This window comes from Channa argus, unplaced genomic scaffold (assembly GCF_033026475.1).
Source record: "Channa argus isolate prfri unplaced genomic scaffold, Channa argus male v1.0 Contig013, whole genome shotgun sequence".
NCBI lineage: Eukaryota > Metazoa > Chordata > Actinopteri > Anabantiformes > Channidae > Channa > Channa argus.
The window spans coordinates 169,006-186,462 of NW_027125232.1; the positions used below are offsets into that span (position 1 = coordinate 169,006).

The 17,457-nt window shown below is 40.7% G+C and overlaps 2 non-coding genes across 2 annotated transcripts; both read left to right on the top strand.

Moving 5' to 3' along the window:
• The first annotated feature begins 7,942 nt into the window (after positions 1 to 7,942).
• On the top strand, positions 7,943 to 8,015 carry trnar-ccu (transfer RNA arginine (anticodon CCU)). The gene has a single exon. It is a non-coding gene; the product is annotated as a tRNA-Arg (tRNA).
• Positions 8,016 to 15,899: 7,884 nt separating this feature from the next.
• trnar-ccu (transfer RNA arginine (anticodon CCU)) lies at positions 15,900 to 15,972 on the top strand. Its single transcript has one exon. It is a non-coding gene; the product is annotated as a tRNA-Arg (tRNA).
• The last annotated feature ends 1,485 nt before the right edge of the window (positions 15,973 to 17,457 follow it).

Genomic DNA, 17,457 nt, shown 5'->3' on the forward strand with positions numbered 1-17,457 from the left:
AAATTTCCCTTCTACTCACTATATCTACTGCATTTGGGGCCATTATTGTGTTACCCAAAGCCAACATGGCATGTCTCACATTATGCTCTGTCTAGGAAGCAACTGTTTGGTGGAAGAACTGATGAGTAAAGGTGTTTGAGAGGCCCCAGTGGCCTAACGGATAAGGCACTGGCCTCCTAAGCCAGGGATTGTCGGTTCAAGTCCCATCTGGGGTGGTTGACAGCAGAGTGGCGCAGCGGAAGCGTGCTGGGCCCATAACCCAGAGGTCGATGGATCGAAACCATCCTCTGCTAACTGCGTTTTGTAAGCTGACTTAGGGCCTTTACAACCTTTTAGTAAAGTGAACCAGATACAGAAAATACATATTCGCCTACTGTACAATTCCAGATGCATATCAGCTTGGGAATGCAATTTTTGTATATTTCACATTCTTTTCTCTGCTCTTTCAAATGCTTTCCTCCATCTTACTATACTAACTGCTTTTATTGTCATTATTGTGTTACCCAAAGGGTTCGAGTCCCATCTGGGGTGGTTGACAGCAGAGTGGCTCAGCGGAAGCGTGCTGGGCCCATAACCCAAAGGTCGATGGTTCGAAACTATCCTCTGCTAACTGTGTTTTGTAAGCTGACTTAGGGCCTTTACAACCTTTTAGTAAAGTGAACCAGATACAGAAAGTACATATTCACCTACTGTAATATTCCAGATGCATATCAGCTTGGGAATGCAATTTTTGTATATTTCACATTCTTTTCTCTGCTCTTTCAAATGCTTTCCTCCATCTTACTATACTAACTGCTTTTATTGTCATTATTGTGTTACCCAAAGGGTTCGAGTCCAATCTGGGGTACAATGCCAGTTTCATATCAGCATGGCATTCTAGTTTCTACGTGTTTCACATCTTTTTCTTTGCACTTTTAAAAATTTCCCTTCTACTCACTATATCTACTGCATTTGGGGCCATTATTGTGTTACCCAAAGCCAACATGGCATGTCTCACATTATGCTCTGTCTAGGAAGCAACTGTTTGGTGGAAGAACTGATGAGTAAAGGTGTTTGAGATGCCCCAGTGGCCTAATGGATAAGGCACTGGCGTTGAGTGAGGATTTTTAACTATAAGCTTCATCAAAAAGGAAAGTTTTAAGCCTAGTCTTAAAAGTAGAGAGGGTGTCTGCTCCCCGAATTTGGATTGGAAGCTGGTTCCACAGGAGAGGAGCTTGATAGCTAAAGGCTCTGCCTCCCATTCTACTTTTGCAAACTCTGGGAACCACAAGTAGGCCAGTATTTTGGGATCGAAGTGGTCTAATTGGGCGATACAGGACTATGAGATCTATTAAATATGATGGAGCTTGACCATTAAGAGCTTTGTATGTAAGGAGGAGGGTTTTGAACTCTATTCTAGATTTTATGGGAAGCCAATGAAGAGAAGCTAGTGAAGGTGAAATATGATCTCTCTTTCCTAATCCAGTCAGCACTCTTGCTGCAGCATTTTGGATTAATTGAAGGCTTTTTAGAGAGTTATTAGGACACCCCAGAAGTAGGGAATTACAGTAGTCCAACCTAGAAGTAACAAATGCATGGACAAGTTTTTCGGCATCACTTTGAGACAGGATGCTTCTAATTTTAGCAATGTTCCGTAGGTGGAAGAAGTCTGTTCTAGACATTTGTCTTTTATGTGACGTAAACGCCAAATCTTGGTCAAAGATAACTCCTAGGTTCCTCACCGTAGTACTAGAGGCCAAAGTTATGTCATCTAGAGTAACTATATTGTTAGACAGCATATTTCTCATGTTTTTAGGCCCAAAGAGGATGATTTCAGTTTTGTCTGAATTTAGAAGTAGGAAATTGTAGGACATCCAGTTCTTTATGTCTTTTAGACATGCTTCAAATTTGACTAATTGGTTAGTATCTTCTGGTTTCACAGATAAATAGAGCTGGGTATCATCTGCATATCAGTGGAAGTTTATGGAATGTTTCCTAATGATTTTGCCTAAAGGTGACATGTAGAGATTAAAAAGTATTGGTCCTAACACAGAGCCCTGTGGAACTCCATAGCTGACTTTGGTGCATAAAGAAGAGTCATCATTAACATGAACAAGTTGGAATCTGTCTGACAGATAAGATTTAAACCAATGTAATGTGGTTCCTTTAATCCCAAATCCATGTTCTAGTCTCTGTAATAAAATGTTGTGGTCAATGGTGTCAAATGCGGCACTAAGGTCTAGTAAGACGAGTACAGACACAAGTCCATTATCTGAAGCCAGGAGAAGATCATTGGAGACTTTTACCAGTGCTGTTTCTGTACTGTGATGAGCTCTAAATCCTGACTGAAAGTCTTCATACAAATTATTCCTGTAAAGGTGATCACATAATTGTTTTGCAACTACTTTTTCAAGGATTTTAGAAATAAACGGGAGATTTGATATTGGTCTATAGTTGGCTAAATCCCCTGGATCAAGACAAGGTTTTTTAAGTAATGGTTTGATTACAGCAACTTTATAGGCCTTTGGTACATAGCCAGTTTCTAAAGATAGGTTAATCAAATCTAATATGAAAGTGTCTATTAAAGGTAGAACATCTTTAAGCAATTTGGTTGGAACAGGGTCTAAAAGACATGTTGTTAGTTTTGAGGAGGCGGTAGTTGAACTTAGCTCAGTGAGATCTATGGGTGAAAAGCAGTCTAAGATGGATTGGGGCCTTATTGAGCATTCTATAGCTGTTGTACATGAAGATCTAGCCGTAATATTTGTAGGGAGGATCTGGTGAATCTTTTCCCTAATGGCTACAATTTTACTAGTAAAGAAAGTCACAAAGTCATTGCTGCTCAAAGTTAAGGGAATACTAGGCTCAACAGAACTATGGCTCTTAGTCAGCCTGGCTACAGTGCTGAACAGAAACCGGGGGTTGTTCTTGTTTTCCTCTATTAATGCGGAATAATATGCTGTTCTGGCATCACGGAGAGCTTTTTTGTATGTTTTTAAACTGTTTTTCCAGGCTAACCGGGATTCTTCTAAATTAGTGGAACGCCACTTCCTCTCTAACTTTCGTGTTGCCTGCTTTAAGCTGTGCATTTGTGAATTGTACCATGGAGGTCGGCTCCTCTGATTCACTGCCTTCTATTTCAAAGGGGCAACTGTATCTAGTATCCTACGCAGTGAGGCGGCAGAATCGTCAACTAAATAATCAATTTGCACAGGAGTAAGATGGCTACTCACCATAGTATTGACACATGGTGGTGAAAAAGATGAAGAAATAATTTCTTTAAATGTATTCACAGCATTTTCAGATAAACATCTGCTGTAGTGGAATTTTTTCCTAACTGCTGTATAGTCCGTTATTGTAAATTCAAATGTTATTAGAAAATGGTCAGACAGAAGAGAATTATGAGGAAATACTATTAAATTATCAGTTTCAATGCCATATGTAAGGACAAGGTCTAACGTGTGACTAAAACAATGAGTGGGTTTATTTACATTTTGGGAAAAACCAATTGAATCTAATAATGAATTAAACGCAGTGCTCAGACAGTTACTGTCAGCATCTACATGAATGTTAAAGTCACCCACTATAATGACTTTATCTGTACTAAGCACTAAATCAGATAGAAAATCAGAAAATTCAATCAAAAACTCTGAATAAGGGACTGGAGGACGGTACACGATAACAAATAATAGTGGTTTTTGAGTTTTCCAGTTTGGGTGTGAAAGGCTAAGAGTAAGACTCTCAAATGAGGTATAACTATGTTTAGGTCTAGGAATTATTGATAAGCTAGAGTGAAATATTGCTGCTACTCCTCCACCTCGGCCTGTGCATCTAGGAACATGATAATTAATATGACTTTGGGGGGTTGACTCATTTAAACTGACATATTCTTCCTGCTGCAACCACGTTTCAGTGAGACAAAATAAACCAATTTGATGATCATTTATCAAGTCATTTACTAACAAAGATTTAGAAGAGAGAGATCTGATGTTTAATAATCCACATTTAAAAGTTTTGGGTTTTGGTTCAGTATGAGCAGTTGTATTACCCAAAGGGTTCGAGTCCAATCTGGTGTGGTTCAAAGCAGAGTGGCGCAGCGGAAGCGTGCTGGGCCCATAACCCAGAGGTCGATGGATCGAAACCATCCTCTGCTAACTGTGTTTTGTAAGCTGACTTAGGGCCTTTACAACCTTTTAGTAAAGTGAACCAGATACAGAAAGTACATATTCACCTACTGTACAATTCCAGATGCATATGAGCTTGGGAATGCAATTTTTGTATATTTCACATTCTTTTCTCTGCTCTTTCAAATGCTTTCCTCCATCTTACTATACTAACTGCTTTTATTGTCATTATTGTGTTACCCAAAGGGTTCGAGTCCCATCTGGGGTGGTTGACAGCAGAGTGGCTCAGCGGAAGCGTGCTGGGCCCATAACCCAAAGGTCGATGGTTCGAAACTATCCTCTGCTAACTGTGTTTTGTAAGCTGACTTAGGACCTTTACAACCTTTTAGTAACGTGAACCAGATACAGAAAGTACATATTCACCTACTGTAATATTCCAGATGCATATCAGCTTGGGAATGCAATTTTTGTATATTTCACATTCTTTTCTCTGCTCTTTCAAATGCTTTCCTCCATCTTACTATACTAACTGCTTTTATTGTCATTATTGTGTTACCCAAAGGGTTCGAGTCCAATCTGGGGTACAATGCCAGTTTCATATCAGCATGGCATTCTAGTTTCTACGTGTTTCACATCTTTTTCTTTGCACTTTTAAAAATTTCCCTTCTACTCACTATATCTACTGCATTTGGGGCCATTATTGTGTTACCCAAAGCCAACATGGCATGGCTCACATTATGCTCTGTATAGGAAGCAACTGTTTGGTGGAAGAACTGATGAGTAAAGGTGTTTGAGATGCCCCAGTGGCCTATTGGATAAGGCACTGGCCTCCTAAGCCAGGGATTGTGGGTTCAAGTCCTATCTGGGGTGGTTGACAGCAGAGTGGTACAGCGGAAGCGTGCTGGACCCATAACCCAGAGATCGATGGATCGAAACCATCCTCTGCTAACTGTGTTTTGTAAGCTGACTTAGGGCCTTTGCAACCTTTTAGTAAACTGAACCAGATACAGAAAGTAAATATTCACCTCCTGTACAATTCCAGATGCATATCAGCTTGGGAATGCAATTTTTGTATATTTCAAATTCCTTTCTCTGCTCTTTTAAATGGTTTCCTCCATCTTACTATACTAACTGCTTTTATTGTCATTATTGTGTTACCCAAAGGGTTCGAGTCCAATCTGGGGTACAATGCCAGTTTCATATCAGCATTGGAAACTAGTTTCTATGTGTTTCACATCTTTTTCTTTGCACTTTTAAAAATTTCCCTTCTACTCACTATATCTACTGCATTTGGGGCCATTATTGTGTTACCCAAAGGGTTCGAGTCCAATCTGGTGTACAATGCCAGTTTCATCTCAGCATGGCAATCTAGTTTCTACGTATTTCACATCTTTTCCCTTCTACTCACTATATCTACTGCATTTGGGGCCATTACTGTGTTACCCAAAGCCAACATGGCATGTCTCACATTATGCTCTGTATAGGAAGCAACTGTTAGTTGGAAGAACTGAGGAGTAAAGGTGTTTGTGATGCCCCAGTGGCCTAATGGATAATGCACTGGCCTCCTAAGCCAGGGATTGTGGGTTCGAGTCCCATCTGGGGTGGTTGACAGCAGAGTGGCGCAGCAAAAGCGTGCTGGGCCCATAACCCAGAGGTCAATAGATTGAAACCATCCTTTGCTAACTGTGTTTTGTAAGCTGACTTAGGGCCTTTACAACCTTTAAGTAAAGTGATCCAGATACAGAAAGTACATATTCACCTACTGTAATATTCCAGATGCATATCAGCTTGGGAATGCAATTTTTGTATATTTCACATTCTTTTCTCTGCTCTTTCAAATGCTTTCCTCCATCTTACTATACTAACTGCTTTTATTGTCATTATTGTGTTACCCAAAGGGTTCGAGTCCAATCTGGCGTGGTTGAAAGCAGAGTGGCGCAGCGGAAGCGTGCTGGGCCCATAACCCAGAGGTCAATAGATTGAAACCATCCTTTGCTAACTGTGTTTTGTAAGCTGACTTAGGGCCTTTACAACCTTTAAGTAAAGTGATCCAGATACAGAAAGTACATATTCACCTACTGTAATATTCCAGATGCATATCAGCTTGGGAATGCAATTTTTGTATATTTCACAGTCTTTTCTCTGCTCTTTCAAACGCTTTCCTCCATCTTACTATACTAACTGCTTTTATTGTCATTATTGTGTTACCCAAAGGGTTCGAGTCCAATCTGGGGTACAATGCCAGTTTCATATCAGCATGGCAATCTAGTTTCTACGTGTTTCACATCTTTTTCTTTGCACTTTTAAAAATATCCCTTCCACTGTTATGCTGATGATACCCAGCTATATTTATATATGGAACCAGATGAAAATAATCAGTTAATAAAGCTTCAAGCATGCCTACAAGACATAAAGGCCTGGATGTCCCACAATTTTTTACTTTTAAACTCAGACAAAACTGAATTCATAGTATTTGGGCCCAAAAATCTCAGAGATATGATGTCCAACCATATTGTTACACTAGATGGCATAAGCCTGGCCTCCAGTACTACTGCAAGGAACCTTGGAGTTATGTTTGATCAGGATCTGTCCTTTAACTCACATATAAAACAAATCTCTAGAACAGCCTTCTTCCACCTACGGAACATTGCCAAAATTAGGAGCATCCTGTCTCAAAGTGATGCCGAAAAACTGGTCCATGCATTTGTTACCTCTAGGTTTGACTACTGTAATTCCCTACTTTCAGGATGCCCCAGTAACTCCCTAAAGAGCCTGCAATTAATCCAAAATGCTGCAGCAAGAGTGCTGACTGGAACTAGCAAGAGAGATCATATTTCACCTTCACTAGCTTCTCTCCATTGGCTTCCAATTAAATGTAGAATAGAATTTGAAACCCTGCTTCTTACATATAAAGCTCTGAATGGTCAGGCTCCATCATATTTAGAAGACCTCATAGCACCATATCATCCCAGTAGACCACTTTGCTCTCAGAATGCAGGCCTACTTGTGGTTCCCAGAATTTCCAAAAGTAGAATGGGAGGTAGAGCCTTTAGCTATCAAGCTCCTCTCTTGTGAAACCAGCTCCCAGTTCAGATTCGGGAAGCAGACAGCCTCTCTACTTTTAAGTCTAGGCTTAAAACCTTCCTTTTTAATAAAGCATATAGTTATTTATAGTTATGCTGCCATAGGCTTAGACTGCTGGGGGACCCACCCCCCAATGCACTGAGCTCCTTTCCTCCTCTTGACCATCTCTCCTCTCCTCTCATCCCGCAATTGTCACCACTGTATGTCATTAACTCTGTGTGTTCTCTCCCGTAGTTGTCTTTGTCATCCTCTGTCCCCTTCTCTCTGTCCCTTTCTGCAGGTGTCCCCCGGCTTTGAAGCTGTGTGTCTTCCAGCGTGAAGCTACTGGTCCTACCAATCTGCCCAATGTTTTGTTGTTGCTTTTTGTTGCTCTGTTCTTTTCCCTCTCCCCTTTCCACTCACCCCAACCGGTCGAGGCTGATGGCCGTCCACCCTGAGCCTGGTTCTGCTGGAGGTTTCTTCCGTTAAAGGGAGTTTTTCCTCTCCACTGTTGCCTATGGCTTGCTCCAGGGGGAATTGTTGGGTTCTCTTTATATATCTTTATAATCTTGACTTTATTCTGTAAAGTGCCCTGAGATGACTTTGTTGTGAATTGGCACTATATAAATAAAGTTGAATTGAATTGAACTCACTATATCTACTGCATATGGGGCCATTATTGTGTTACCCAAAGCCAACATGGCATGTCTCACATTATGCTCTGTATAGGAAGCAACTGTTTGGTGGAAGAACTGATGAGTAAAGGTGTTTGAGAGGCCCCAGTGGCCTAATGGATAAGGCACTGGCCTCCTAAGCCAGGGATTGTGGGTTCAAGTCCCATCTGGGGTGGTTGACAGCAGAGTGGCGCAGCGGAAGCGTGCTGGGCCCATAACCCAGAGGTCGATGGATCGAAACCATCCTCTGCTAACTGTGTTTTGTAAGCTGACTTAGGGCCTTTGCAACTTTTTAGTAAAGTGAACCAGATACAGAATGTACATATTCACCTACTGTACAATTCCAGATGCATATCAGCTTGGGAATGCAATTATTGTATATTTCACATTCTTTTCTCTGCTCTTTCAAATGCTTTCCTCCATCTTACTATACTAACTGCTTTTATTGTCATTATTGTGTTACCCAAAGGGTTCGAGTCCAATCTGGTTTGGTTGAAAGCAGAGTGGCGCAGCAGAAGTGTGCTGGGCCCATAACCCAGAGGTCGATGGATCGAATCCATCCTCTGCTAACTGTGTTTTGTAAGCTGACTTAGGGCCTTTACAACCTCTTAGTAAAGTGAACCAGATACAGAAAGTACATATTCACCTACTGTACAATTCCAGATGCATATCCGCTTGGGAATGCAATTATTGTATATTTCACATTCTTTTCTCTGCTCTTTCAAATGCTTTCCTCCATCTTACTATACTAACTGCTTTTATTGTCATTATTGTGCTTCCCAAAGGGTTCGAGTCCAATCTGGGGTACAATGCCAGTTTCATATCAGCATGGCAATCTAGTTTCTACGTGTTTCACATCTTTTTCTTTGCACTTTTAAAAATTTCCCTTCTACTCACTATATCTACTGCATTTGGGGCCATTATTGTGTTACCCAAAGCCAACATGGCATGTCTCACATTATGCTCTGTCTAGGAAGCAACTTTTTGGTGGAAGAACTGATGAGTAAAGGTGTTTGAGATGCCCCAGTGGCCTAATGGATAAGGCACTGGCGTTGAGTGAGGATTTTTAACTATAAGCTTCATCAAAAAGGAAAGTTTTAAGCCTAGTCTTAAAAGTAGAGAGGGTGTCTGCTCCCCGAATTTGGATTGGAAGCTGGTTCCACAGGAGAGGAGCTTGATAGCTAAAGGCTCTGCCTCCCATTCTACTTTTGCAAACTCTGGGAACCACAAGTAGGCCAGTATTTTGGGATCGAAGTGGTCTAATTGGGCGATACAGGACTATGAGATCTATTAAATATGATGGAGCTTGACCATTAAGAGCTTTGTATGTAAGGAGGAGGGTTTTGAACTCTATTCTAGATTTTATGGGAAGCCAATGAAGAGAAGCTAGTGAAGGTGAAATATGATCTCTCTTTCCTAATCCAGTCAGCACTCTTGCTGCAGCATTTTGGATTAATTGAAGGCTTTTTAGAGAGTTATTAGGACACCCCAGAAGTAGGGAATTACAGTAGTCCAACCTAGAAGTAACAAATGCATGGACAAGTTTTTCGGCATCACTTTGAGACAGGATGCTTCTAATTTTAGCAATGTTCCGTAGGTGGAAGAAGTCTGTTCTAGACATTTGTCTTTTATGTGACGTAAACGCCAAATCTTGGTCAAAGATAACTCCTAGGTTCCTCACCGTAGTACTAGAGGCCAAAGTTATGTCATCTAGAGTAACTATATTGTTAGACAGCATATTTCTCATGTTTTTAGGCCCAAAGAGGATGATTTCAGTTTTGTCTGAATTTAGAAGTAGGAAATTGTAGGACATCCAGTTCTTTATGTCTTTTAGACATGCTTCAAATTTGACTAATTGGTTAGTATCTTCTGGTTTCACAGATAAATAGAGCTGGGTATCATCTGCATATCAGTGGAAGTTTATGGAATGTTTCCTAATGATTTTGCCTAAAGGTGACATGTAGAGATTAAAAAGTATTGGTCCTAACACAGAGCCCTGTGGAACTCCATAGCTGACTTTGGTGCATAAAGAAGAGTCATCATTAACATGAACAAGTTGGAATCTGTCTGACAGATAAGATTTAAACCAATGTAATGTGGTTCCTTTAATCCCAAATCCATGTTCTAGTCTCTGTAATAAAATGTTGTGGTCAATGGTGTCAAATGCGGCACTAAGGTCTAGTAAGACGAGTACAGACACAAGTCCATTATCTGAAGCCAGGAGAAGATCATTGGAGACTTTTACCAGTGCTGTTTCTGTACTGTGATGAGCTCTAAATCCTGACTGAAAGTCTTCATACAAATTATTCCTGTAAAGGTGATCACATAATTGTTTTGCAACTACTTTTTCAAGGATTTTAGAAATAAACGGGAGATTTGATATTGGTCTATAGTTGGCTAAATCCCCTGGATCAAGACAAGGTTTTTTAAGTAATGGTTTGATTACAGCAACTTTATAGGCCTTTGGTACATAGCCAGTTTCTAAAGATAGGTTAATCAAATCTAATATGAAAGTGTCTATTAAAGGTAGAACATCTTTAAGCAATTTGGTTGGAACAGGGTCTAAAAGACATGTTGTTAGTTTTGAGGAGGCGGTAGTTGAACTTAGCTCAGTGAGATCTATGGGTGAAAAGCAGTCTAAGATGGATTGGGGCCTTATTGAGGATTCTATAGCTGTTGTACATGAAGATCTAGCCGTAATATTTGTAGGGAGGATCTGGTGAATCTTTTCCCTAATGGCTACAATTTTACTAGTAAAGAAAGTCATAAAGTCATTGCTGCTCAAAGTTAAGGGAATACTAGGCTCAACAGAACTATGGCTCTTAGTCAGCCTGGCTACAGTGCTGAACAGAAACCGGGGGTTGTTCTTGTTTTCCTCTATTAATGCGGAATAATATGCTGTTCTGGCATCACGGAGAGCTTTTTTGTATGTTTTTAAACTGTTTTTCCAGGCTAACCGGGATTCTTCTAAATTAGTGGAACGCCACTTCCTCTCTAGCTTTCGTGTTGCCTGCTTTAAGCTGTGCATTTGTGAATTGTACCATGGAGGTCGGCTCCTCTGATTCACTGCCTTCTATTTCAAAGGGGCAACTGTATCTAGTATCCTACGCAGTGAGGCGGCAGAATCGTCAACTAAATAATCAATTTGCACAGGAGTAAGATGGCTACTCACCATAGTATTGACACATGGTGGTGAAAAAGATGAAGAAATAATTTCTTTAAATGTATTCACAGCATTTTCAGATAAACATCTGCTGTAGTGGAATTTTTTCCTAACTGCTGTATAGTCCGTTATTGTAAATTCAAATGTTATTAGAAAATGGTCAGACAGAAGAGAATTATGAGGAAATACTATTAAATTATCAGTTTCAATGCCATATGTAAGGACAAGGTCTAACGTGTGACTAAAACAATGAGTGGGTTTATTTACATTTTGGGAAAAACCAATTGAATCTAATAATGAATTAAACGCAGTGCTCAGACAGTTACTGTCAGCATCTACATGAATGTTAAAGTCACCCACTATAATGACTTTATCTGTACTAAGCACTAAATCAGATAGAAAATCAGAAAATTCAATCAAAAACTCTGAATAAGGGACTGGAGGACGGTACACGATAACAAATAATAGTGGTTTTTGAGTTTTCCAGTTTGGGTGTGAAAGGCTAAGAGTAAGACTCTCAAATGAGGTATAACTATGTTTAGGTCTAGGAATTATTGATAAGCTAGAGTGAAATATTGCTGCTACTCCTCCACCTCGGCCTGTGCATCTAGGAACATGATAATTAATATGACTTTGGGGGGTTGACTCATTTAAACTGACATATTCTTCCTGCTGCAACCACGTTTCAGTGAGACAAAATAAACCAATTTGATGATCATTTATCAAGTCATTTACTAACAAAGATTTAGAAGAGAGAGATCTGATGTTTAATAATCCACATTTAAAAGTTTTGGGTTTTGGTTCAGTATGAGCAGTTGTATTACCCAAAGGGTTCGAGTCCAATCTGGTGTGGTTCAAAGCAGAGTGGCGCAGCGGAAGCGTGCTGGGCCCATAACCCAGAGGTCGATGGATCGAAACCATCCTCTGCTAACTGTGTTTTGTAAGCTGACTTAGGGCCTTTACAACCTTTTAGTAAAGTGAACCAGATACAGAAAGTACATATTCACCTACTGTACAATTCCAGATGCATATGAGCTTGGGAATGCAATTTTTGTATATTTCACATTCTTTTCTCTGCTCTTTCAAATGCTTTCCTCCATCTTACTATACTAACTGCTTTTATTGTCATTATTGTGTTACCCAAAGGGTTCGAGTCCCATCTGGGGTGGTTGACAGCAGAGTGGCTCAGCGGAAGCGTGCTGGGCCCATAACCCAAAGGTCGATGGTTCGAAACTATCCTCTGCTAACTGTGTTTTGTAAGCTGACTTAGGGCCTTTACAACCTTTTAGTAAAGTGAACCAGATACAGAAAGTACATATTCACCTACTGTAATATTCCAGATGCATATCAGCTTGGGAATGCAATTTTTGTATATTTCACATTCTTTTCTCTGCTCTTTCAAATGCTTTCCTCCATCTTACTATACTAACTGCTTTTATTGTCATTATTGTGTTACCCAAAGGGTTCGAGTCCAATCTGGGGTACAATGCCAGTTTCATATCAGCATGGCATTCTAGTTTCTACGTGTTTCACATCTTTTTCTTTGCACTTTTAAAAATTTCCCTTCTACTCACTATATCTACTGCATTTGGGGCCATTATTGTGTTACCCAAAGCCAACATGGCATGGCTCACATTATGCTCTGTATAGGAAGCAACTGTTTGGTGGAAGAACTGATGAGTAAAGGTGTTTGAGATGCCCCAGTGGCCTATTGGATAAGGCACTGGCCTCCTAAGCCAGGGATTGTGGGTTCAAGTCCTATCTGGGGTGGTTGACAGCAGAGTGGTACAGCGGAAGCGTGCTGGACCCATAACCCAGAGGTCGATGGATCGAAACCATCCTCTGCTAACTGTGTTTTGTAAGCTGACTTAGGGCCTTTACAACCTTTTAGTAAACTGAACCAGATACAGAAAGTAAATATTCACCTCCTGTACAATTCCAGATGCATATCAGCTTGGGAATGCAATTTTTGTATATTTCAAATTCCTTTCTCTGCTCTTTTAAATGGTTCCCTCCATCTTACTATACTAACTGCTTTTATTGTCATTATTGTGTTACCCAAAGGGTTCGAGTCCAATCTGGGGTACAATGCCAGTTTCATATCAGCATTGGAAACTAGTTTCTATGTGTTTCACATCTTTTTCTTTGCACTTTTAAAAATTTCCCTTCTACTCACTATATCTACTGCATTTGGGGCCATTATTGTGTTACCCAAAGGGTTCGAGTCCAATCTGGTGTACAATGCCAGTTTCATCTCAGCATGGCAATCTAGTTTCTACGTATTTCAAATGCTTTCCTCCATCTTACTATACTAACTGCTTTTATTGTCATTATTGTGTTACCCAAAGGGTTCGAGTCCAATCTGGGGTACAATGCCAGTTTCATATCAGCATGGCAATCTAGTTTCTACGTGTTTCACATCTTTTTCTTTGCACTTTTAAAAATATCCCTTCCACTGTTATGCTGATGATACCCAGCTATATTTATATATGGAACCAGATGAAAATAATCAGTTAATAAAGCTTCAAGCATGCCTACAAGACATAAAGGCCTGGATGTCCCACAATTTTTTGCCCCATGTGAAATATGCCCCAGTGGCCTAATGGATAATGCACTGGCCTCCTAAGCCAGGGATTGTGGGTTCGAGTCCCATCTGGGGTGGTTGACAGCAGAGTGGCGCAGCAAAAGCGTGCTGGGCCCATAACCCAGAGGTCAATAGATTGAAACCATCCTTTGCTAACTGTGTTTTGTAAGCTGACTTAGGGCCTTTACAACCTTTAAGTAAAGTGATCCAGATACAGAAAGTACATATTCACCTACTGTAATATTCCAGATGCATATCAGCTTGGGAATGCAATTTTTGTATATTTCACATTCTTTTCTCTGCTCTTTCAAATGCTTTCCTCCATCTTACTATACTAACTGCTTTTATTGTCATTATTGTGTTACCCAAAGGGTTCGAGTCCAATCTGGCGTGGTTGAAAGCAGAGTGGCGCAGCGGAAGCGTGCTGGGCCCATAACCCAGAGGTCAATAGATTGAAACCATCCTTTGCTAACTGTGTTTTGTAAGCTGACTTAGGGCCTTTACAACCTTTAAGTAAAGTGATCCAGATACAGAAAGTACATATTCACCTACTGTAATATTCCAGATGCATATCAGCTTGGGAATGCAATTTTTGTATATTTCACAGTCTTTTCTCTGCTCTTTCAAACGCTTTCCTCCATCTTACTATACTAACTGCTTTTATTGTCATTATTGTGTTACCCAAAGGGTTCGAGTCCAATCTGGGGTACAATGCCAGTTTCATATCAGCATGGCAATCTAGTTTCTACGTGTTTCACATCTTTTTCTTTGCACTTTTAAAAATATCCCTTCCACTGTTATGCTGATGATACCCAGCTATATTTATATATGGAACCAGATGAAAATAATCAGTTAATAAAGCTTCAAGCATGCCTACAAGACATAAAGGCCTGGATGTCCCACAATTTTTTACTTTTAAACTCAGACAAAACTGAATTCATAGTATTTGGGCCCAAAAATCTCAGAGATATGATGTCCAACCATATTGTTACACTAGATGGCATAAGCCTGGCCTCCAGTACTACTGCAAGGAACCTTGGAGTTATGTTTGATCAGGATCTGTCCTTTAACTCACATATAAAACAAATCTCTAGAACAGCCTTCTTCCACCTACGGAACATTGCCAAAATTAGGAGCATCCTGTCTCAAAGTGATGCCGAAAAACTGGTCCATGCATTTGTTACCTCTAGGTTTGACTACTGTAATTCCCTACTTTCAGGATGCCCCAGTAACTCCCTAAAGAGCCTGCAATTAATCCAAAATGCTGCAGCAAGAGTGCTGACTGGAACTAGCAAGAGAGATCATATTTCACCTTCACTAGCTTCTCTCCATTGGCTTCCAATTAAATGTAGAATAGAATTTGAAACCCTGCTTCTTACATATAAAGCTCTGAATGGTCAGGCTCCATCATATTTAGAAGACCTCATAGCACCATATCATCCCAGTAGACCACTTTGCTCTCAGAATGCAGGCCTACTTGTGGTTCCCAGAATTTCCAAAAGTAGAATGGGAGGTAGAGCCTTTAGCTATCAAGCTCCTCTCTTGTGAAACCAGCTCCCAGTTCAGATTCGGGAAGCAGACAGCCTCTCTACTTTTAAGTCTAGGCTTAAAACCTTCCTTTTTAATAAAGCATATAGTTATTTATAGTTATGCTGCCATAGGCTTAGACTGCTGGGGGACCCACCCCCCAATGCACTGAGCTCCTTTCCTCCTCTTGACCATCTCTCCTCTCCTCTCATCCCGCAATTGTCACCACTGCATGTCATTAACTCTGTGTGTTCTCTCCCGTAGTTGTCTTTGTCATCCTCTGTCCCCTTCTCTCTGTCCCTTTCTGCAGGTGTCCCCCGGCTTTGAAGCTGTGTGTCTTCCAGCGTGAAGCTACTGGTCCTACCAATCTGCCCAATGTTTTGTTGTTGCTTTTTGTTGCTCTGTTCTTTTCCCTCTCCCCTTTCCACTCACCCCAACCGGTCGAGGCTGATGGCCGTCCACCCTGAGCCTGGTTCTGCTGGAGGTTTCTTCCGTTAAAGGGAGTTTTTCCTCTCCACTGTTGCCTATGGCTTGCTCCAGGGGGAATTGTTGGGTTCTCTTTATATATCTTTATAATCTTGACTTTATTCTGTAAAGTGCCCTGAGATGACTTTGTTGTGAATTGGCACTATATAAATAAAGTTGAATTGAATTGAACTCACTATATCTACTGCATATGGGGCCATTATTGTGTTACCCAAAGCCAACATGGCATGTCTCACATTATGCTCTGTATAGGAAGCAACTGTTTGGTGGAAGAACTGATGAGTAAAGGTGTTTGAGAGGCCCCAGTGGCCTAATGGATAAGGCACTGGCCTCCTAAGCCAGGGATTGTGGGTTCAAGTCCCATCTGGGGTGGTTGACAGCAGAGTGGCGCAGCGGAAGCGTGCTGGGCCCATAACCCAGAGGTCGATGGATCGAAACCATCCTCTGCTAACTGTGTTTTGTAAGCTGACTTAGGGCCTTTGCAACTTTTTAGTAAAGTGAACCAGATACAGAATGTACATATTCACCTACTGTACAATTCCAGATGCATATCAGCTTGGGAATGCAATTTTTGTATATTTCACATTCTTTTCTCTGCTCTTTCAAATGCTTTCCTCCATCTTACTATACTAACTGCTTTTATTGTCATTATTGTGTTACCCAAAGGGTTCGAGTCCAATCTGGTTTGGTTGAAAGCAGAGTGGCGCAGCAGAAGTGTGCTGGGCCCATAACCCAGAGGTCGATGGATCGAATCCATCCTCTGCTAACTGTGTTTTGTAAGCTGACTTAGGGCCTTTACAACCTCTTAGTAAAGTGAACCAGATACAGAAAGTACATATTCACCTACTGTACAATTCCAGATGCATATCCGCTTGGGAATGCAATTATTGTATATTTCACATTCTTTTCTCTGCTCTTTCAAATGCTTTCCTCCATCTTACTATACTAACTGCTTTTATTGTCATTATTGTGCTTCCCAAAGGGTTCGAGTCCAATCTGGGGTACAATGCCAGTTTCATATCAGCATGGCAATCTAGTTTCTACGTGTTTCACATCTTTTTCTTTGCACTTTTAAAAATTTCCCTTCTACTCACTATATCTACTGCATTTGGGGCCATTATTGTGTTACCCAAAGCCAACATGGCATGTCTCACATTATGCTCTGTCTAGGAAGCAACTTTTTGGTGGAAGAACTGATGAGTAAAGGTGTTTGAGATGCCCCAGTGGCCTAATGGATAAGGCACTGGCGTTGAGTGAGGATTTTTAACTATAAGCTTCATCAAAAAGGAAAGTTTTAAGCCTAGTCTTAAAAGTAGAGAGGGTGTCTGCTCCCCGAATTTGGATTGGAAGCTGGTTCCACAGGAGAGGAGCTTGATAGCTAAAGGCTCTGCCTCCCATTCTACTTTTGCAAACTCTGGGAACCACAAGTAGGCCAGTATTTTGGGATCGAAGTGGTCTAATTGGGCGATACAGGACTATGAGATCTATTAAATATGATGGAGCTTGACCATTAAGAGCTTTGTATGTAAGGAGGAGGGTTTTGAACTCTATTCTAGATTTTATGGGAAGCCAATGAAGAGAAGCTAGTGAAGGTGAAATATGATCTCTCTTTCCTAATCCAGTCAGCACTCTTGCTGCAGCATTTTGGATTAATTGAAGGCTTTTTAGAGAGTTATTAGGACACCCCAGAAGTAGGGAATTACAGTAGTCCAACCTAGAAGTAACAAATGCATGGACAAGTTTTTCGGCATCACTTTGAGACAGGATGCTTCTAATTTTAGCAATGTTCCGTAGGTGGAAGAAGTCTGTTCTAGACATTTGTCTTTTATGTGACGTAAACGCCAAATCTTGGTCAAA